Here is a 22477-nt window from a genome sequence, read left to right on the forward strand (position 1 = left end):
ATCCCGGGAGCAGACTAGCCTGAAGCCCCGACCGGTCGCCTCGGCTTGCGCCAGCCTTGGCCGACCAACGAGCGGAATCTCCCGAGGCTCGGCCCTCGGATGCCAGGCTAACCCGATGATCATCCCGGGAGCAGACTAGCCTGAAGCCCCGACCGGTCGCCTCGGCTTGCGCCAGCCTTGGCCGACCAACGAGCGGAATTTCCCGAGGCTCGGCCCTCGGATGCCAGGCTAACCCGATGATCATCCCGGGAGCAGACTAGCCTGAAGCCCCGACCGGTCGCCTCGGCTTGCGCCAGCCTGGGCCGACCAACGAGCGGAATCTCCCGAGGCTCGGCCCTCGGATGCCAGGCTAACCCGATGATCATCCCGGGAGCAGACTAGCCTGAAGCCCCGACCGGTCGCCTCGGCTTGCGCCAGCCTTGGCCGACCAACGAGCGAAATTTCCCGAGGCTCGGCCCTTGGATGCCAGGCTAACCCGATGATCATCCCGGGAGCAGACTAGCCTGAAGCCCCGACCGGTCGCCTCGGCTTGCGCCAGCCTTGGCCGACCAACGAGCGGAATTTCCCGAGGCTCGGCCCTTGGATGCCAGGCTAACCCGATGATCATCCCGGGAGCAGACTAGCCTGAAGCCCCGACCGGTCGCCTCGGCTTGCGCCAGCCTTGGCCGACCAACGAGCGGAATCTCCCGAGGCTCGGCCCTCGGATGCCAGGCTAACCCGATGATCATCCCGAGAGCAAACTAGCCTGAAGCCCCGACCGGTCGCCTCGGCTTGCGCCAGCCTTGGCCGACCAACGAGCGGAATTTTCTGAGGCCTAACCCTCGGATGCCTGGCTTAGCGCTGGAAGAATTTTCTGAGGCCTAACCCTCGGATGCCTGGCTTAGCGCCGGAAGAATTTTCTGAGGCCTAACCCTCGGATGCCTGGCTTAGCGCCGGAAGAATTTCCTGAGGCCTAACCCTCGGATGCCTGGCTTAGCGCCGGAAGAATTTCCTGAGGCCTAACCCTCGGATGCCTGGCTTAGCGCCGGAAGAATTTCCTGAGGCCTGACCCTCGGATGCCTGGCTTAGCGCCAGAAGAATTTCCTGAGGCCTAACCCTCGGATGCCTGGCTTAGCGCCGGAAGAATTTCCTGAGGCCTAACCCTCGGATGCCTGGCTTAGCGCCGGAAGAATTTTCTGAGGCCTAACCCTCGGATACCTGGCCTAGCGCCAGAAGAATTTCAAGAGTCGGGAGTCAGCGAGACGCTACCAAGAGTTAAAAAGAAGAAGGACGAAAGTGAAATGAAGAAACTCTATTTGCATTAACTTTCATTGTTTCAGGGCCGAGACCCATACAACTTGGCAAAACGCCAACACACAAAGAAAAGAACAAAATACAGAAGGTCAGCTTGGAGGAACCCCCAGGTCGAGAACGTCGGACACGTCCGTAGGGGGTAGGGAGACGGTTGGAGAAGCAGCAGGCAATGGCGCCGGAGGGGAGTCGAGAAGGGAGATCCCACTCAGGTCAATTTCGGGGTACTTAGCCGACACCCTTGCCAGGCCTTCCTCGAAGCCTAAGACAAAGGAGTCGGACCCCGCGTCCGACATATCACGGACGAACTCGTCGGACTGACGATAGGCCTGTACCGCCTCCGACATATCACGGGTGAACTCGGCGGACTGACGATAAGCCTGTACCGCCTGACGCCCGATCTCCACACTCTTCTCGGCCAGCGTCGCCTCTGCCCGCTCCATAATCTGAGCCTTCGCCTCCAAGACCTTCGCCACAATCCGGTCATCCGCCTCGGAGGAGACCCTCAGCAGATCAGCCTGAGCCTCCTTGTGCTTCGCCTCGGCAGCAATGCGAGCAGCCTCAGCCTCCTCCAGGCGCGAATGAAGCTCCCGGTCCGCGCCCGCGGCGTCCCCCCTGATCGGTGGGTCCGGACCCGTCTGTCGGCGTCGGAGTCGCCTGCCGGCGGGACTTCTTCGCCGGTGGGGCCCCGCTCGGAGGAGCTCGTTTCTTCCTCCGGACTGCTTCCAGTAGGGACGTCCTACCAACAGCCGTTGCCTTGTCCGACCGCATGACGTCGTCGATCTCTGCAAAAAGGACGAGGTGGTCGGAGGTTGAGAAACTGAAGGAAAGAACGAGACGAAAGAGGAGAAAAGAGCTAAAAAAGAAATGGTGGCGGGCTCACGGTCAGCGGGGACCGAGCTCAGACTGACGTTCACCAAGGTATCCTCGGAAATAAGGCGAGCCACCGGGGGGAGCCGGCCCTCGGCAACCAACTCCTTCAAGACGGCGACGCCATCGGATTCCTCCCTCGACAACCTCGATAGGCCAATCGGGGACTTCATCGGCGTCTCCCAGGTTGCCCTGATTCCCCAAGAGGGATCTGCGTCAACGAAAAAGAAGCGCTCCTTCCAGCCGTGAATGGAGGTAGGAGCCTCCTTGACGAGGCCGCACCCTCGCCGCGCCGCAAAGCACCACCACCCTTTATCCTGGGGGTGGCCGCTCAGGCCGTAGCATTCCCAAAAGACATTCAGGGTGGCGGGAACCTCGTGCATGCGGCAGAGAACCTGAAAGGCCGTCAGGGCGCGCCATGAGTTCCGCACCAGTTGCGTCGGCGCCACTCTTAAACCCCGAAGCACCTGAACGACTAAGTCCGAGGGGGAAAAGCGGAACCCGGCCTGAAGAATGCCCTCATTGATGGCAACCTTCCCTGGAGGAGGATGGGACATCCTCTCCTCAGGCCCCGGGAGTGTAACATTGCAGGCCTCGGGAAGGTGGTATCGAGCCACGAACCTATCTAGGTCTTCGGCGACCAACTCCGACTTAATGCGGTCTGCTCTCACTTCGTCCATCCCTAATGGCCAGTGAATCTACGATCAGGACAGGGTCAAGAAGGGGGAAAGGACCAGAACGACTGGAGTACACTAATACAAAAGGAGAGTATGGAGAGCCCTAAATTAAAGAATGGGGCAACTCACCGGAAGAGAAGGAAGAACGGCTCCGAGAGCGTCAAAGGAGGAGCAAGCGAACAGTCCGACGGCGATGATGGCAGCGCAAAGGAGAAACTCGAAGATGTCTGTAAAGAGAAAGGCGGACGGAGGAGGACCCCCGGTTAAATAGGCGGAAAGGTGGGTGACGCCCCGGTGACGCCAGAGGACGCCTGGCTGCCGAAGGGTCGCTCGCGCCCCAAAGGCGAATCGACGCCATTAAGGAAGGATGTCCGCCGAAATCCTCAGACTGCCAGGTCAGCAACAACCGCCATACGCCATAAAGAAGACGGGGAGCTCGAAGCGCGCGCGCCTCTCCGAGGGATGGCGGCAATCTCGAAGCATCACTTCCTTCACCCGTTCCCCTTCCGGTTCCAGGCTCGGAAGTGGGGGGCTACTGTTACGGGGGAACTCAGCCACCATGCCCCACGTGACCGACACGCGCGCCCAAGAAGACTACAGCTGCCCCTTGATCCAGTAACCCGACCCCGAGTCGGATATCTTCGGCTTCGCAGCCCGACCCCGAGTCGGCTGCCCCTTGATCCAGTAACCCGACCCCGAGTCGGATATCTTCGGCTTCGCAGCCCGACCCCAAGTCGGCTGCCCCTTGATCCAGCAATCCGACCCCGAGTCGGCAATCTCTCGACAACGACAGGCTGTTCCCCTGAAGCACGCCACGACCCTCTGCTCCACTACTCCCTGCAACGGTCGTATCCGGCGCTGCTCCACGATCTCCTGTAACAGCCGTACAAAGCGGAGCTCCACTACGCCCTGTCACGGCCGTACCCAGCGCTGCCCCACGACGCCCTGTAACGGCCATGTCAGTGGCAACTCCATCGTGCCACACGATGACCAACCCCCCAGAAGGACCCCCCAGCCTGGTATATATGCTGCGGGGGGGAGAAGGGGGGAGGTAAGCAAGAACTTCCAGTGCATTCTCCTACTACCTGCAATTATCTCTCCTTCTCCTCCAATCTCCTCTGACTTGATCGTCGGAGGGCCCCCACTACCCCAGTGGTGGTGCGAGGCTTGCTTGCAGGTTTTCCGGTGGAAAGTGGAGCGTAATCAACACCAACCAAGGCGACTCAGATGGAACCCCGTTCACACCGCTGTGCCAATCGTTCTCGGTTTGGACCACCAGCAACACCGCCCATGCTGCAGAAAATTAAAAATTTCAGATGGCAGCGGAAGAGGCATGCGCGGGATCGATGTTCATCTCATGAACGTTGTTCAAAAACCGTTCGTAGATAGATTAGGATTAAAAACTTTTAATAACATTAGGAAGATCAGATCTTCACCTTGTGCGGGTAGATGATCACCGCAAACTGAAGTTCGTGGTTTAAGATGAAGGTTCGCTTGAAGCCGTTCACGCGTCCGGCCTCTACGGGTATCCACACGAAGCAAAAACCGATCCAAGTTTCTTTGTCTCCCCAGGGTGCTAGCTTCCTTGCAGAGACAACTTTAAGGGCTGATGTCCTCCCTTTAAATCAACCTTTGATTGTGCTTGGGAGGAGGAAGAAAAAGGATGAAGAGAAGAAGAGGAACAATGCCCCTGCAGCCTTCTTTCTTTTCCCTACGTTGGAAGGAGGAAGGGAGAAGAGGGCCGCCAACACCTTGGAGCTCTCTTCCTTGCTTGCGGCTGAAACCAAGACGAGAGGAGAGGGGGCGTACGGTTGGAAGGAGAAGGGCTTGAATATGCCCTAATGCAGCCCCACTGATGAGAGCACAAAAGTGCGATCTAAGTACCAATTAACTTAGCCTAATGCTAACAAAATAATGATAAATAATAGGTGTTAACATTTGGATGATTAAATATTTTATCCTTAGCACTTATTATAATTTTTATATAAATTCATCTAAAAAGAATGCATCTTCCCAACTGCAGGACAGAGTCCATGACTCTTCTTCCGCGCACCCGAGCGACTTCCCATATTCCGCGATGCAACTCAAGCTCCCAGCCATCTGCAGTTAATTGACTTTGTGATTCCAAATCAGCATCATTCCAAGCGTCCAACCGTGATCTACACCGTCCACGTCCCAGCGCGTCATCTGAATCCCAAGCCCAGCGTCCATCTTCTCCACGTGCGAAGCATCCCGTGAAGCCTCCCAGCGCCTACGTGGAAGAGATCGCGATCCATCCATCTCTTCCGGATTAGCAAACAATCAGCCATCTGTGATCACATCCAGGATTCCAGCATCCCCACGATCTTCCATTTCCGAGCCTCAAATCCATTCCTCCATCTCCGTTCTTCAGCGTGCAACCCCTTATCCCACGCGTCCGCCCGCCTCTTCCGCCCGTCCAATGTGCGTTTCAGCTTCCTCCGGCCGTGATCAACTCAAGCGTCCCCAACCGTCCACGATCATCCCCATTCCATGAGCCCAATCCTCTCCGTGAATCAAGCATCCTGTGCCATCCTCTTTTTCCGTTTGCTCCCAGCTCTTCTCTGCAATCAAATCTTCAACTTCCGGATCAAGCAACTCAGCCGCAAGCATCCCGAGCCTCACGGATCGGTTTCCACCCACGGACAAATTCTCCTATTCCAAGATCACCGCCCAGCCGTCCGCCTCCTCCATCGCGTCCGTTCTCAGCGCCGGATCCGGCCGAGATCAGCTCCAATGTTTCAGCCTCATGCGCCCAAGATCCAGCCGTTTGCCTCTAATGCATTGATCTCCAGCGCATTCCGAAGATCTATGGAGGGAGAGAGTTGATTATAAGAGGTAGTCGGCTGAGAGGGGGGAGGGTTGTCCTTCATTCCCACACAAAAACGGGGGATCCCTCATTCGGAAAAACAGAGGCGCCGGGCTGCTACAGTGGAAGAAAACAAGAAAGAAGAAGAGAAAGGGAAACAGGGGATGCCCTGTTTCCGAAAATAAAAAGAAGAAAAAAATAGAGAGTGAGAAAGGGAGGGATGTTGATGTTTGTAATGGTTTGCTAATTCCGTTGGCAAAGGGTGATGGATGAATCCTTGTCATGTTGCTTTCATCAAGTATACTCTAAACTTTTATTCTAATTGTTTTATATCCATTGGTATGTTTTGAATTCTTGAATATTTATTTATTAGATAGATCTTTTATGGTTTATATATATATTGATGCATGGATTGTTTCGATGTTTGATTTGTCGTAGACGTAACCGGCACGATAAATACTTAGATGTTAAATTTATGTTTTCAGATTGTATACTCCATGATTAGAACTACTCTATCATATTAATCTTTAATCAAAAATCGCCGAGTTTATTTATTGAAAGTAATATTATCAAGGAGGATTCCGGATCCCTAGCCTTCTCTATATTCTTGAACTTTGTTTAATTATCTATTAATCCTCTGCTTTTAACTTTTAAAAATTAACTAAAAATTACATCTAAAAATTATGCTAATAATCTATAGATCGTTTCCTGAGGAAGCGACCTCGGACTTCCGAGTTATACTACTTGTGCGATTCTCCTGCACTTGGGAGAGCAATTTTTCGAAAGCATCAAGTTTTTGGCGCCGTTGCCGAGGAACGGCTGATTTATTAATATAATTTTAGATTTAATTTTTACCTTAGTAGTTAGTATTTTTCTTTTGAAAAAAAAAATTAAATTACATCTTTACTACTATTTTTAATTCCCTGCATAGTTTGCATCAAACTCTGATATCATGAACATAGCCGTCGGATTGGATTCAAATTTGGTCAGCTGGTGCAAAACACATTTTTCAATAATCTGAACGGTCTGATTGACATTCTGAGACTTTTAAGACTATTAGATTAATACGAAACCTTGCTACTTTCTATTTTGAATTTTCTGCATTTAATTTTTTTAGAATTAGAATTTTATTGTTATCATATCTCATTAACCCTTGTTGCTAATTGAAAATTTAAGAAAAAAACTTTAAGAAAATATCAAAGGTGATTATTCAAAAATAAAAAAATGAGAAAAAAACCTAAAATTTCAAATTTCAAATTTCAAATTTCAAACTTCAACTCATAAAATTTTTTAAAAAAATAAATAATTTGCTTGATCTCCTATTCAATAAAATTTAATGTCATGTCATAAAACATTAAAAAAAAAAATCTCTTGATTGTTGCATATAGTATAAGGCATCAGCATAAAATATTCTAAGGGCTGAACCCATTTAAAAAGATAAGGTCGGGATTTCATCACTCGTCGTTAGTCCAAAAATCACCCCAGTGCATAAATATCCTAAGCTTAACTAAAATCAACTAGACGTTGGCCCCTAAGGACATTCGAGCTCAATAGGACGAAGACCACCAAAAGTTGCACCAATTTCGCTCTGTGGCTTAGTTGATGTCTAGGCAAGCTTTGTCCCTATAAGGGAGACAGTTTATTTGTTCGAGGCAAGTGGAATTTAAGTGGGACCTTTGCGAACGCATCGTGACCTCTCCACTTACCTGGGAGCTTACCTGGTCAACTCGGTTCATTAGACCGGATTGGAGGCTTAGGTGCCCTCTTCAAACCAGTTAGGAGCTCTCTAGAAATTTAAGAAAAATATTAGAAATTGAGGTGTAATGTTTTGTTGCATGTTTGATTGTGAATAAGATTTTTGTTTTAGGATGTCGTTTCAGGGTATCTTTAGTTGGTACTTATATTTATTTTTTTATTTTTTTTTAAAAAAAAAGAGAGGGAAATATTTTGCATGCTAAAGTGGAATAGGGACGACACCGGTCGATTAAGTCATACAACTTTAGATCATCCCTTAGGACATACTCCTGAAATTCCTTCGCAGTATCTCACACCTTGTGAGATGGCTGATTTAAATGAAGATGCGAGGAGTCACCACAATCGAGAACGAGAATCCCATGTTATGACTCTAAGACAATACCTACAACCGGCTAGGATTAGTCAGCCTTCATGCATAATTTTTTCTGATAATGTAGGACATTTTGACATCAAACCCGGGGTAATTCAATTGCTGCCCAAGTTCCACGGGTTAGAGTCCGAGAGTCCGTATCTTCATTTAAAGGATTTTGTAGAATTGAGCATTACATTTAGAGTGCCAAACGTCACCGAGGATATCCTCAAGTTGACATTGTTTCCTTTCTCTCTAAAGGATAAGGCCAAAACATGGCTAAACTCTTTGCAACCTAGATCAATAAGAAATTGGCAAGATATGCAGAGAGAATTTTTAAAGAAGTTCTTCCCCACATAAAGGACCAATTTTTTGAAAAGACATATCAGTAATTTCCAACAAAAAGATAATGAAACATTTTATGAATGTTGGAAAAGATTTAAAGACCTTCTTCTCTCATGCCCTCATCACGGATTCGAAACTTGGAGAACCATTAGCTTCTTTTATGAAGGTTTATCTCCATAGTTGAAATAGTTTGTAGAGACCATGTGCAATGGTAGAATTTTAGAAAAACAACCTGATGGGGCATGGGAGTATTTGGATTCCCTTGCTGAGACTGCCCAACTTTGGGATAATGGGGATAGAAACAACAAGTCTTTGCCTAAGCCTACTAGCTCTGTACAGGGAGGCCTTTACAACCTCAGAACTGAGGATGATCTTCATGCTAAAATGGCAGCCCTCACTAAGAAGGTAGAAGAAATTGAGCTTAGGAAGGTTGAGCCTGTCAAGACTATAGAGCTTAGAAATGAGTGTTGTGGTATCTGCGATATGCCAGGTCATACTACTACAGATTGCCCCACCATACCGGCATTCAAGGAAGTCTTGCACGATCAAGCAAATGCTATGAACTCCTACCAAAAGCCTTATAACGATCCATACTCGAATACCTATAACCCTGGTTGGAAGAATCATCCAAATTTTAGGTGGAGAAATGATCATCCTCAACAGTCACACCATTCAGCTCCTCCACCTGCACATCCTACTTTTGCATCACCACCCTCTCAGAAGCCGAATATTGAGGATACCTTGCAATCTATACAAACTTTTCTACAAGATCAAGCTAATATCAATGCTTGAAATTTTGAAGATATAAGGAACCAATTGTCAATGTTGACTACCGTCCTAGCCTCTAGCTTGTCCGCCTGTAGTCGCTTGATGTGGGCCGGATATCCCCAAATCTTGAGGTGACTAAGACTTGGTTTCTTACCATGCCATATCTCGTACGGTGTGGTAGGAACGGATTTAGAGGTAACTCTATTCAGTAGATAAATTACGGTAAGTAAGGCATCTTCCCAAAAAACATAGGCAAATCAGTGAAGCTCATCATGGATCGGACCATACCTAATAGAGTTTGATTTCTCCTCTCTGACATCCCGTTGAGTTGAGGTGTACCCGGAGGAGTCCATTGTGAGACTATGCCATTCTCCTTGAGATAGTTCCGGAATTTCTCACTAAGGTATTCTCCTCCTCGATCAGATCGAAGAGCCTTAAGAGGTTTTCCAGTTTGTTTTTCTACTTTATTTCTGAACTCTTTGAACTTTTCAAAAGATTCAGATTTGTGTCTCATAAGATACACATACCCATACCGTGAATAATCATCGGTAAAGGTAATGAAGTACGAATAACGACCCTTGGCTTGCACATCGAATGGGCTATACACATCTGTGTGTACCAGGGTAAGTATTTCAGTGGTCCTCTCCCCATGTCCTACAAAGGGCAATATAGCCATTTTTTCTTGAAGACAGGACTCGCAAAGTGGATATGACTCGGAAGTCAATGAGCCGAGAAGTCCATCTTTATCCATTTTGTTCATTCTGTCTTCTCCAATATGGCCAAGTTTGAGGTGCCACAAATATTTTTGGTTTATCTCATCTCTGGATCTCTTGGATCCTTTGGCACTCACTTCTTGCTCAGACACATTTACAGATATATCCATATGCAAATGATAGAGACTGTCAATCATAAAACCACGTGCGACTATTTTATTTCTGAAATAAATAGAACCGCAGTTTTTGTCAAATGTAAAAATATGACCTTCCTATGCTAGACATGAAACAGAAATCAAATTTCTGCTAGCGACAGGTACATAATAACAGTCTCTAAGTAATAAACTAAAACCAAACGGTAGTCGTAGAGGGTAGGTGCCCACAGCCACAGTAGCAACTTTTGCCCCGTTGCCAACCCAAAGGGTTCCCGCACCTTCCGCCAGCTTTCTACTTTCCTTTAGATCCTGCATAGTAGTGCACAAGTGAGCACTAGAACCAGAATCTATAACCCAACTAGAAGTAGAAGAAACCGTTAGATTAGTTTTAACTACGAGCAAGTCTATACCTTCTGAAGGTGTGTCAGCCTTCTTGTTCTTCAGGCTCCCGAGATATGAAGGACAGTTCCTCTTTCAGTGGCCGTCGACATTGCAGTGGAAATATTTTCCTTTGTCATTAGCTTTTTTCTTTTGAACTTCCTTCTTTGGCTTCTTGTCTTTATTCTGCTTCTTTACAGGCTTCTTTTTCTTCCAAGTAGACTTTCTCTTGGAACCAGAAGTCAACTCAGCAGCAAGGACATTACCCCTTGAATCTTTCAAGACTCCCTCAGTAGTTACCAACATGTTTAACAGTTCAGTCTTAGTGCATTCAATCTTATTCATGTGGTAGTTTACTATAAACTGTCCAAATGAATCAGGAAGGGATTGAAGGATCAGATCTACTTGTAATTTCTTGTGCATGTTCATACCGAGCTTCTCAAGCTCCTCAATTTCTTGATCATAGTCAGACCGTGATCATGAACAGACTGCCCCTCGCGCATCTTTGCTTTGAAGAGCCTCTTGGACACTTCAAAACGAGCTGTGCGACCCTGCTTACCATACAACTCTTACAGGTGTGCCAGTATGTCCCTAGCAGTCTTCATATTCTCATGCTGGCATTGGAGTTCGTTGAACATGGATGCCATGATGTAGCACTTGACCCTAATGTCATCATCTGTCCACTTTTCTTGCATCGTACGCTGATCAGTAGTCGGACGTGCTGGTAATGTGGGGATATCGTTGTCGAGCACATAGCCTATTTTCTCATAACTCAGAACAATTTTGAAATTTCTAAACCAGTCTCTGTAATTGGTAACGGTCAATCTGTTGGTCTCAAGAATATGAGTCAAAGGGTTTGAGGCTGACATTATGATCTGTAGAGAGTAAAAATTCTAGTTAGATTTTTGTACTTGATTCTAATTTGTTCTAGGGTCTTTTAGAACAAATGTACCTCCCACTATTTTTTCAAATTTCTCACACTCCCCTGGTAGGAAAAAGAAAATCCTACACGACTAGGATTTCTAGCGGGTACTGCGGTCCCACCGATTTACATGCCACCTCACCCAACAGTTATTGGTGACACATAAATAGATGAGTGTACAACTCTTGTACAATACTTCTTAAGCATGTTGCAGTGCTACTTGGTCTCTAAGTCATGAAAACCTCACCTAACAGTTATTGGTCCCATTCCTCAGTTAAGTCAGACCCACCGTATAACCGTAGAAATAAAGTTGTTATTGGGTCCTCACCTAACAGTTATTGGTGCCCAACCCCACCTTTACCCTTACAACATCTCATGTCTATAGAGAGATCTAGCCCCCCGATGCAACTTGCCCACTGTGTCCAGCCGAGACAAGTCAACACCAGAAAGACCTTAGCAGCTCTACTACGGTGGAAGACCTATGGACTTAATATTGGTTAATCATGTCTTAGTGTTTGCAACTTGAGCTCTTCATAAGAGGTAATCGAACAATTGGCCAGGTAAGCAGGTGGGAGGCTCCCCTTACTCAGAGAGTAAGGTCCTACTTAAGTAACCACCTTTCATGCTTTCCTTGATACCAATTAGATCAATTAATCTAATATGACTCGCTCATGTTAGTTCACTCTCGACTTGATTGAGGAGGTTTTAGTTTAGGTCTCATTGGGATTGCTCTACTAGTTTGCATCATATGTAAACCTATCTACCCCAGTCACATTCGCCTCACATGCAAACGGTATATCGCAGACAGTTATAATCGCAGCAATAAATAAAGCTAAACTTTAAATAGGTGATGATCATGGATTCTAATTAGGTCATATTACAAGCACATGCACATCAATCGATCAACTGGTCTTCAACTCTTGAATTGGTCCTGAGCCTCCTTGATTCGATCCCTGATCAACTCTTGATCCAATCGCGATCAACTGCTCAGATCGCCGTTCATCTCATGTACTATCTTCGACTTGATCGTTGACGTACATCACAGCGCAGAAATACAACCAGATATATAATAATAAATTACATCTTCTTTTAGGAGGCACGCAGGCCTCTCAAAACATCAAATAAGATGCATGCAAGCATCTGAAAAATTATATGACATTACAGATCATATCGTAGGTCATTACATTTGATACCAAAAGGGTTTGAATCCTCTGATCATCACCGCATACAATAATTATAATTTTCAGATCTGAAATCTAATTGATTATCTTATGACATGGGTTGCCGATCATGCTAAACATGATTCTAAACTTTATAATCCCATTAATAATGCAATTAAAATCATCAATTTATCATATAAAAATCAGCATGCAAAAATCAGCAACCCTGAAAAAATCTGCATGCAGAAAATTTCAGTATGCATAATCTTTCAATTTTCAGATCTTATACGCCTTTTAATAATTAATCCTAACCTTAAACTACGAAGCCTAGGCTCTGATACCACTGTTGGGAACCCGCCCATGCTGCAGAAAATTAAAAATTTCAGATGGCAGCGGAAGAGGCATGCGCGGGATCGACGTTCATCTCATGAACGTTGTTCAAAAACCGTTCGTAGATAGATTAGGATTAAAAACTTTTAATAACATTAGGAAGATCAGATCTTCACCTTGTGCGGGTAGATGATCACCGCAAACTGAAGTTCGTGGTTTAAGATGAAGGTTCGCTTGAAGCCGTTCACGCGTCCGGCCTCTACGGGTATCCACACGAAGTAAAAACCGATCCAAATTTCTTTGTCTCCCCAGGGTGCTAGCTTCCTTGCAGAGACAACTTTAAGGGCTGATGTCCTCCCTTTAAATCAACCTTTGATTGTGCTTGGGAGGAGGAAGAAAAAGGATGAAGAGAAGAAGAGGAACAATGCCCCTGCAGCCTTCTTTCTTTTCCCTACGTTGGAAGGAGGAAGGGAGAAGAGGGCTGCCAACACCTTGGAGCTCTCTTCCTTGCTTGCGGCTGAAACCAAGAGGAGAGGAAAGGGGGCGTACGGCTGGAAGGAGAAGGGCTTGAATATGCCCTAATGCAGCTCCACTGATGAGAGCACAAAAGTGCGATCTAAGTACCAATTAACTTAGCCTAATGCTAACAAAATAATGATAAATAATAGGTGTTAACATTTGGATGATTAAATATTTTATCCTTAGCACTTATTATAATTTTTATATAAATTCATCTAAAAAGATTGCATCTTCCCAACTGCAGGACAAAGTCCATGACTCTTCTTCCGCGCACCCGAGCGACTTCCCATATTCCGCGATGCAACTCAAGCTCCCAGCCATCTGCAGTTAATTGACTTTGTGATTCCAAATCAGCATCATTCCAAGCGTCCAACCGTGATCTACACCGTCCACGTCCCAGCACGTCATCTGAATCCCAAGCCCAGCGTCCGTCTTCTCCACGTGCGAAGCATCCCGTGAAGCCTCCCAGCGCCCACGTGGAAGAGATCGCAATCCATCCATCTCTTCCGGATTAGCAAACAATCAGCCATCTGTGATCACATCCAGGATTCCAGCATCCCCACGATCTTCCATTTCCGAGCCTCAAATCCATTCCTCCATCTCCGTTCTTCAGCGTGCAACCCCTTATCCCACGCGTCCGCCCGCCTCTTCCGCCGGTCTAATGTGCGTTTCAGCTTCCTCCGGCCGTGATCAACTCAAGCGTCCCCAGCCGTCCGCGATCATCCCCATTCCATGAGCCCAATCCTCTCCGTGAATCAAGCATCCTGTGCCATCCTCTTCTTCCATTTGCTCCCAGCTCTTCTCTGCAATCAAATCTTCAGCTTCCGGATCAAGCAACTCAGCCGCAAGCATCCCGAGCCTCACGGATCGGTTTCCACCCACGGACAAATTCCCCTGTTCCAAGATCACCGCCCAACCGTCCGCCTCCTCCATCGCGTCCGTTCTCAGCACCGGATTCGGCCGAGATCAGCTCCAATGCTTCAGCCTCATGCGCCCAAGATCCAGCCGTTTGCCTCTAATGCATTGATCTCCAGCGCATTCCGAAGATCTATGGAAGGAGAGAGTTGATTATAAGAGCTAGTCGGCTGAGAGTGGGGAGGGTTGTCCTTCATTCCCACACAAAAACGGGGGATCCCTCATTCGGAAAAACAGAGGCGTCGGGCTGCTGCAGTGGAAGAAAACAAGAAAGAAGAAGAGAAAGGGAAACGGGGGATGCCCTGTTTCCGAAAATAAAAAGAAGAAAAAAATAGAGAGTGAGAAAGGGAGGGATGTTGATGTTTGTAATGGTTTGCTAATTCCGTTGGCAAAGGGTGATGGATGAATCCTTGTCATGTTGCTTTCATCAAGTATACTCTAAACTTTTATTCTAATTGTTTTATATCTATTGGTATGTTTTGAATTCTTGAATATTTATTTATTAGATAGACCTTTTATGGTTTATATATATATTGATGCATGGATTGTTTCGATGTTTGATTTGTCGTAGACGTAACCGGTACGATAAATACTTAGATGTTAAATTCTTGTTTTCAGATTGTATACTCCATGATTAGAACTACTCTATCATATTAATCTTTAATCAAAAATCGCCGAGTTTATTTATTGAAAGTAATATTGTCAAGGAGGATTCCGGATCCCTAGCCTTCTCTATATTCTTGAACTTTGTTTAATTATCTATTAATCCTCTGCTTTTAACTTTTGAAAATTAACTGAAAATTACATCTAAAAATTATGCTAATAATCCATAGATCGTTCCCTGAGGAATCGACCTCGGACTTTCGAGTTATACTACTTGTGCGATTCTCCTGCACTTGGGAGAGCAATTTTTCGAAAGCACCACCCACGCCTCCTCTTAAATAGCATGTGGAGCTCCTACTTTGTAGGAGCTCCTTGATTGATTTCCAAGAGGGGCGCCGGCCCCTCTTGTGCTGCCGCACCAAACAAGAGAAAGGGGAGGGGTGTGAGCCCCTCCCTTTTGTGTTGCCTTAGTCCTCATTAAGTAAGGATTGGGAGGCCCTAATGTTGCTAAGTCCTAATCTAATTAGGCTTAGTCCAAGTTTGAACCAATTGGGTTTAATCTAGGTAAGTCCTAATCCAATTAGAACTCAAATCAATTATGACTCAATTGAACTCTTCAATCCTAATCCAATTAGGAGTCTTGTTAATTCATTAGATTAATAATTAATTAAGACTTAAAAAATCTTAATCCAATTAGGACTTATTTAATTTTAGTCTTAATTCAATTAGGACTCGATTTTGAATCAGAAGTTCTAATCTAATTAGGACTTCTAGGAATCCTATTCTAAGTAGGAATCCATATTGAATTCAAAATCCTAATCTAATTAGGATTGTAGGAGTCCTACACCAAGTAAGACTCCCAGTCCTAGTCCAAGTAGGATTTCCAGTCCTAGCCCAAGTAGGATTCCCGGTCCTAATCCAACTAGGACTCCAGGAATCCTACTCCAAGTAGGATCCGTGTTTTAAGTCCAATGAATCAATTCCCATTGTTCCTTCTTCTACTGATTATCAATCGAATTGATTACTCGTGATTCATAATCACTTTTCAACCATCGGATCAGTCAATACCTCTAGTGTGTGTGATCCCATAGGTTCTATTCTGACTGGTAGTAAGATATATTGTGATCTCTATCACAATATCATTGAAAACTCCTTTCAATGGGTTGGAACGATTCCAACTCAACTCATTAGGGTTTATCGATCATCGAGATATTCCATGTGAGTCTCACCATCCACCAGTGACACCTAGCAGCATGTAGTGGCTACCCAGCAGAATAGAATGATGAATCTCTAGGTGCAGTTATAGTATGATACAGTCCTATTATCGTGGATCCCTACAGGACGGAGGTTATGGACAACTCGTCAAACTCCATCGTCTGTCATATGTCAAGATTTATTCGACTTAAGTTCGAGAGTGGAAAACTCTTTCTCCACTGTTTTTACTGCCCCAACCGAGGTCTTACGAACTCAGTCTCATAAATCACATAGGATCTCTCCTTATCTACTAAGGTTGATAGGTTCCATATAGGTGCATATCCTACTCCTACAGTGAACCTACTGCAGCTAATCTACACTGCATGGACCCATATGTCTAGAGACCATGTAAATGTGCAGTCAAACTACAATAACCTTACTGTGAGTAGCCGAAGCACCGCAGGTCAAAGGACCAGTCACACTACTGCAAAATCAAGCAAGTCACTGACGAGTGGATAGACATCCAAGTGACTTCTTGTCTTGGTCACGCTCAGTACCCTTGTTCTTTAACAAGCACCTGCACTATTATTTCAGTGTCCCCACACCGTGGACTCGAGTCTCGTCCATCCTTAAGGAAAGTAATGTGTGCACTGATCGGATCGATCACCGTCCTCGTGATGATCCATCGATCAGGAGCATTTAGAAATCAATCACCAATGATACATGGCTCAAATTCTCAACTCTTGAGAATATGCATCATCATCTTATTAATTTCTTAGACGATTCATAGATACATAAACAATATGAATGAAAAAGATGTCTTTCATTTATTCAATAATAATAAAGTCAAGTACAAATTATGTCTCAGAATTAATAATGTGTCAGCCAAATTGGCTTCTAGGGCATACATCTAACACTTTTGGATTTGGGATGAAGCAAAAAGATGAATCTCTCTAAACTTGGCTTTTCTCTTGAATGCACTCTTTTATTCCACCAAGATGCCTTCCCTTGATGAATGGTGGCTCTTAAATACTTCTCCAACCTTCAGATAGTCCTTCCTAGCCATTGGATTGAAGAAACTAGCCATTTATAGCCGTTGGAAGTCCAAAAAGTACTTTTGCACAACTAGCCGTTATGCTGTTCGTGCTTAGGTCGATCCCAATTCTGCTTGGGTCGACCCCACCTTCACTGGGGTCGACCCCAATACTTCTGGGGTCGGCCCTAACAGAAAATCCAGAGAGTATGTTTTTTTGCATTCCAGCTACAGTGTCTCGGGTCGACCCCAGCTACAGTGTTACTATGCCAAGTATGCCAAATGTGCCAGGGTTGGTTCCAAACTTTCTGGGGTCGACTCTAATCTTTCTAGGGTCGACTCTAACACTAAAATTCTGCACTTCAAAGTTAGATTTGCACTTAAAACATATAATCATGAAGTAACAACATTGCAAATCATTTCTTTCTTTTGAGGATGTTTGGCACATTAATGTTCAAGCTAATGAAGCATGTAAATGTTAGAATTGAGCTTCAATCAAGAGAACTTGACTCTAAGGTTTATTAAATTGTAAATTAGTTCTTTCCTCAAGTTCTTCCAATATAATTTGCTTTTAGATAAGTTTTTGAGAGTTGTTTTAATTGCATATATAGAGCGTATCAAGAATGTATCGTTTCTTTCTTTCTTAACTATTTATGTACTACATCAATTGAATTAAAAGCATTAGTACTACATATGACCTCAATGGCTTTGTGAACATCAAAATAATAATAGGATCCTCACTAAGAGTTTAATGATTTCAGCTCGAACCACATCCTTCATGACTGGGTTAAGTCGCCTTTGTGGTTCTCTAGAGGTTTTTGCTTCCTCTTCTAGATGAATTTTATGTTGAACCACAAAAGGGCTAATCCCCTTGATATCAGCTATAGACCAGCCGATCGCTTCTTGATTTTTCTGAAGGATATTTAACAACTTCTCTTCCTGTTCTTCAGTTAAATTTAATAACTACGAAATTATTAACTAAAAATAATCAAAATAAGAAAAATTAAAAAAAATAAAAAAAATTACTACCGGAGTGCGTTCACTCCGGGCATCCAAAATTCGATTTGATCTTCGTGATCGTTCTTGCTTCTCAATTTGCCTCCCCAGCAACGGCACCAAAATTTTGTTGTCGAATTCCTGTTTACCTAAAAATACGCCAAACAGATCGTTGTTAGAACCGACAAACAAAGTTTAATTTAATTACACTCTTACCTTTTCTACTTGAAAAATAGTGGTCGTAAGAGGTCGATCCACAGGAAGGCGGTTGGAGTTTCATAAAAATCAAAATGTTCACTTGGATTCAAAATCGATTTTTGAATAACAAAAGAAAAACTTTACTTCGGAGATGTTGAATGACTCTCTAGTCTACCAGAGAATATTTTCTATTTGAAAATAACGAAAAGATAGATACTTGAAATCGAAGAGCATTTATAAATTTAATGAAATATTTAACTATTCAAAGAAAAATTTTGGCATGGATGAAAATAGTGCTTAAGAAGATTGAAGCCTGGAATATAGATTGTATGAGAGAAAATTTCATATATTGCATGAAAGAAAAATTAAAAGATTGCATAAAAAAAGACAGAAATTAAACTGCACCTAGAACAAGGATTGCATGAAAGAGCATTGATGGATTTCATGAAACGATAACTGATTACAAAAATAAAAATGGAGATTGGAAGCCTAATGCTTCTTCTCTTCTGCAAATAAAAATAAAATAAAAATAAAAAAATTGCATTTTCTCTCCCTTTCTCTCCTACGGTGGAACTCTCTCTTCTTTTTTTTTTATTTTTTTCTTTTCTCAATAACAGTGCATCCTCTGTTCTTCCTCCTTTTCTTTTGAACCAGCCGAGCACTCCTCTCCTCCCCTGTTCTTTGGCCCAACCGAGCACTCTCCTCTTTTGAACCAGCCGAGCACCTCTCCTCCCCTCGTCCCCTGCCGATGGCCTCCTTATATAGGTCCCATCAGCCAGCGAGCACATGGAGAGGATGCGTGATCGCTGGGAGCTGATCGTGGGTGAAGATCCGGCGCAGATGCAGCGATCACGGAGAAGGGGTCGCGGGATGCGGAAGGGAGTTGAGACGTGGCTGGAGCGGCTCCTTGATGGCGAGAAACGAAAGTATCCGGACGCGGGGCTGCAAGCATCGTGGGAAGATTTTTGAAATGGGGGACAACGGCGGATGCAGGGGAGGTGATGATGCGCATTCCGACTGGGATGCTTTCCGGATGAAGAGGAGGGCCATGATGCAGACGCTAATCCGGAGAGGACAGCGTGGGATCGTTGGGAGGATTGCACGTGAATGGCTGCTAATCCGGAAGCTGAGACGCGTTGTGGAACGGGTGCTGGAAATGGAAGAAGTTGCACGGATGCTGGGATGGATCGCAGAGGAGGCTAGAGCCTGCTTTGATGCGGATGAGGCGGACGGGTGCGGGATCTAATCTGGAAGGTGATTCGTGGAAGATGGACGGCCGTGATGCACTGCTGGACGAAGAAGAAGAACAGTGAATAGAGTATATTTTTCGTAACACTGTTCATATGAACAGTGTTTTCATGTAACACTGTTCATATGAATAGTGTCATCTTAAACACTATTCATATGAACGGTGTTTTCACGGAACACTGTTCATATGAACAATGTCATCTCGGTATACTGTTCATATGAACAGTGATTTCAGCATGAATAGTAACTTCAGGAATGACTAGTATTTTCAGCTATTCTTCATGGGTTGGGGTTAAAAAGTTATTTTTCTTTGTGATGAAGTGAGAGTGGAAATCTCTATTCTGGAATAGTGCGGGTGCGAGTCCGGAAAGGAGGGAATGCGAGGATCACTGGGAGATCGCACGCGGGCTCGGATGTTTGGGTGCAAATGTGTTCGATTAGATCATGGCAGGATTGGGCCCGCGCGGTTTGGGGCCATGATGCATCCCTCTAAACCCTACCAAATGCGCATTTAAACTTTAATTTATACCAACCTGTGCCAAACAAAAATATAATATTAACTGAGTGATTTTATCGTTATATGTTAGCAGTAATACTAATTTAAGCAGCGTGTAGATCGCACTTTTGTGCTCTCATCACAGTGTTCCCACCACCACCTGCCATGTACTTACATATCATACGTGAGTTTAATTTTACATAACCTCACATCTCGTAGCCTTTTTTTTGATAAATTAATGCATTAAATGATATAAATATAAATACATCCATGAAATAAAAAATACTGCATTATTAGCTTTCTTATAAACATATAAACCCTCAATATATTAAATACAAAACATGCTGACCTTGCATGCATGATGGAGAATACAAATGCAGATGTACCATTTAATATTAAATCTTAGTTACAATGATACTTATCTTGTAATACTTACTGCAGTCTAATATTTTATACGATCAATTATATTCTAACTTTAATCCGTGTAACCTGCCGTAGACTATCACATATGACCTGAGATAAGCAAATTTAACATGTAAGGCACCTACTCTTAAAACACAATTACATTTTTATCTTCATTAGGTCGGAGTTTAAATATGTAAAGCTCGGCATAAGATCGGTGAAAATCGGCCACAAGTCGACCAATAAAGATCAAAAGCTGGCATCAGTTGAATAAGAATCAACCTTAGAAGTAAGTAAGTCGACCCTTGAATGACCACAGACAAAAGATAGGGAGTAGAAAAATTCACCTTACTAGTCAGTTGATCCATAAAGATCACGAGCGAACTCTAGTTGAACAAGAGTCAACTCTAGAAGCAAATGAGTCGACCCCTGAATGGCCATAGATAAAAATGGAGAGTAGTAAAATTCAGCTTATTGGTGAGTCAACCCACAAAGATCATGAGCCGACTCTTGTTGGACTAGAGTCGATGCAACAAGCAACTCATCGACCCTGAATGGACACAGATAAAAGATAGAAGACAATAAAATTTGGTATACTGGTGAGTCAACCCATAAAGATAACAAGTCGACTTCTGCCGATGGACGAATCGATCCCTAAATCAAAAGAGTCAACCCCACAAAAGCTACAAGCAAAAGATAGAGTACAACAAAAATAAGAGCTATTTCATGTCGACCTCTGAAGATCATGAATTGACTCTTAAAGAAATCGAGTCGACCCATCTGCACCTGACAATAGTAATGGCTAGTTTTTCTATAAATCAGAATGGCCGATTCTATCTCACGATGTCTCTTTCAACCTGTCTAATAGCTAGAAGTGTCTTCTAACCACTATTTGATCATTTATATATATGGAGACCTAAGAGGAAAAGAGGCTTTTGAAAAAGAAGAGAAGAAGTTCACAAAAGAAAGTGAATATTTAAGTGCATTCATCAAGAGCTGAAAGATCACATTGTTCATTATTGAGAGAGTTAGTGTAGAGCATTCAAGTTTATTCAAGGCCAACCAACTGCTTTAGAGCTCAATTAACTCCTTGCTATTTTATCTTTAAAGAGCTGTAATTTATTTTGTTAGACATCTTTTCCATATTCTATTCTAACGAGTTTTAGGGATTGAAACTTGGAGAAGGATCCATCCAAATTTTGAATTGGATTTATTGAAACTAAGAAAAGGCTCTTTGGTTGTTTTGGATGATTTCTAATGAAATTCAATTGGGTTGATTATGAGCCCGGTCAAAACAATTAGATTGTCATCTTTGAGAGATTATGGTAAAAATTTTCAAGAAGGGTGTTTTAGGCAGTGGACGTAGGTGTTGGGTTAGAGAAGAGGCTGGAGAAGGCTTGTTGATCATTGGAGACCTTTGGAGAGTCATTGGAGGCCATTAAATGCACTATGCATATGTTGGAAAATTAGTTGTTACAGTCTGTTGGCCATCTTGGGGTCGACTCTTGATCATATAGGTTCAACTCCTTCTTGACTGAAGTTAGCTCCTGAAGTGCTTCAAAAATGGGTCTTATGTTTCACCATGTGGTAGTTTTGGGGTCAACTTCTGCAAGTTTGGGGTCAACTATTGCATGCCAAAGTTGGCTCGTAACATACTTGGGTCGACTCCTCTGATCTTGTGGTCAACTCCTAACCATCTTGCTGAATTGTAGCTTTTTGTCTTAGCCTATGACCATCCTAGGGTAGACACCTTTGAGGCTGGAGTTAGCTCCATGTTTGAAACTTCTGAAATACTTCATAGCCCTTTCCAAACTTTGAAGTTAATTCCCTATGCTTCTCCATACTCCTCTTTGCTTCTAATTACAACAAATATTCTGTAGAAATGAATTCAATTTCTACAAAACACTCAATCATTTATCATACTCAAATATTTTATAATCATTAAAATCAACTCTTTGGATTAAGAAAGGTTGGGGGGATTACATCGGTCTAAGAGTCCAAAGAATAGAAGATTATATTATGGGCCGAATAAAGGCAAAAGCCAACACAACCTACCCCAAGATAAGTTAAACCCAATAATGCATGAATATTTGTTCAATAATTGTAGAATAATCATGTTTATGTATGAGCATAATTGGAAGATGGTTGGCAGCAATTATCAGAATCTTGAAGAGTAATGCTGGCAAAAGTCCTTGAAGGATAGGGCACCTAGACCCATACTACTGTTCTACATTCAACGAACACCTTTTTGGCTAGCCCAACCCTAGTGGCATGCTAGTGCATGCATCTAGGTCTCACATGGTCAAGCTTGGCAAGCTACCCTCTACTTCAACC

The 22477-nt window shown here is 44.2% G+C and overlaps 1 non-coding gene across 1 annotated transcript; it reads right to left on the reverse strand.

Moving 5' to 3' along the window:
* Nucleotides 1–8135: 8135 nt before the first annotated feature.
* LOC148700204 (small nucleolar RNA R71) lies at nucleotides 8136–8244 on the reverse strand. The gene has a single exon (XR_015972868.1). It is a non-coding gene; the product is annotated as a small nucleolar RNA R71 (small nucleolar RNA).
* Between the last annotated feature and the right edge of the window lie 14233 nt (nucleotides 8245–22477).

This window comes from Phoenix dactylifera, chromosome 13, assembly GCF_051530095.1.
Source record: "Phoenix dactylifera cultivar Ajwa chromosome 13, Ajwa_hap1_PhDact_Kaust_v1.1, whole genome shotgun sequence".
NCBI classification, from domain to species: domain Eukaryota; kingdom Viridiplantae; phylum Streptophyta; class Magnoliopsida; order Arecales; family Arecaceae; genus Phoenix; species Phoenix dactylifera.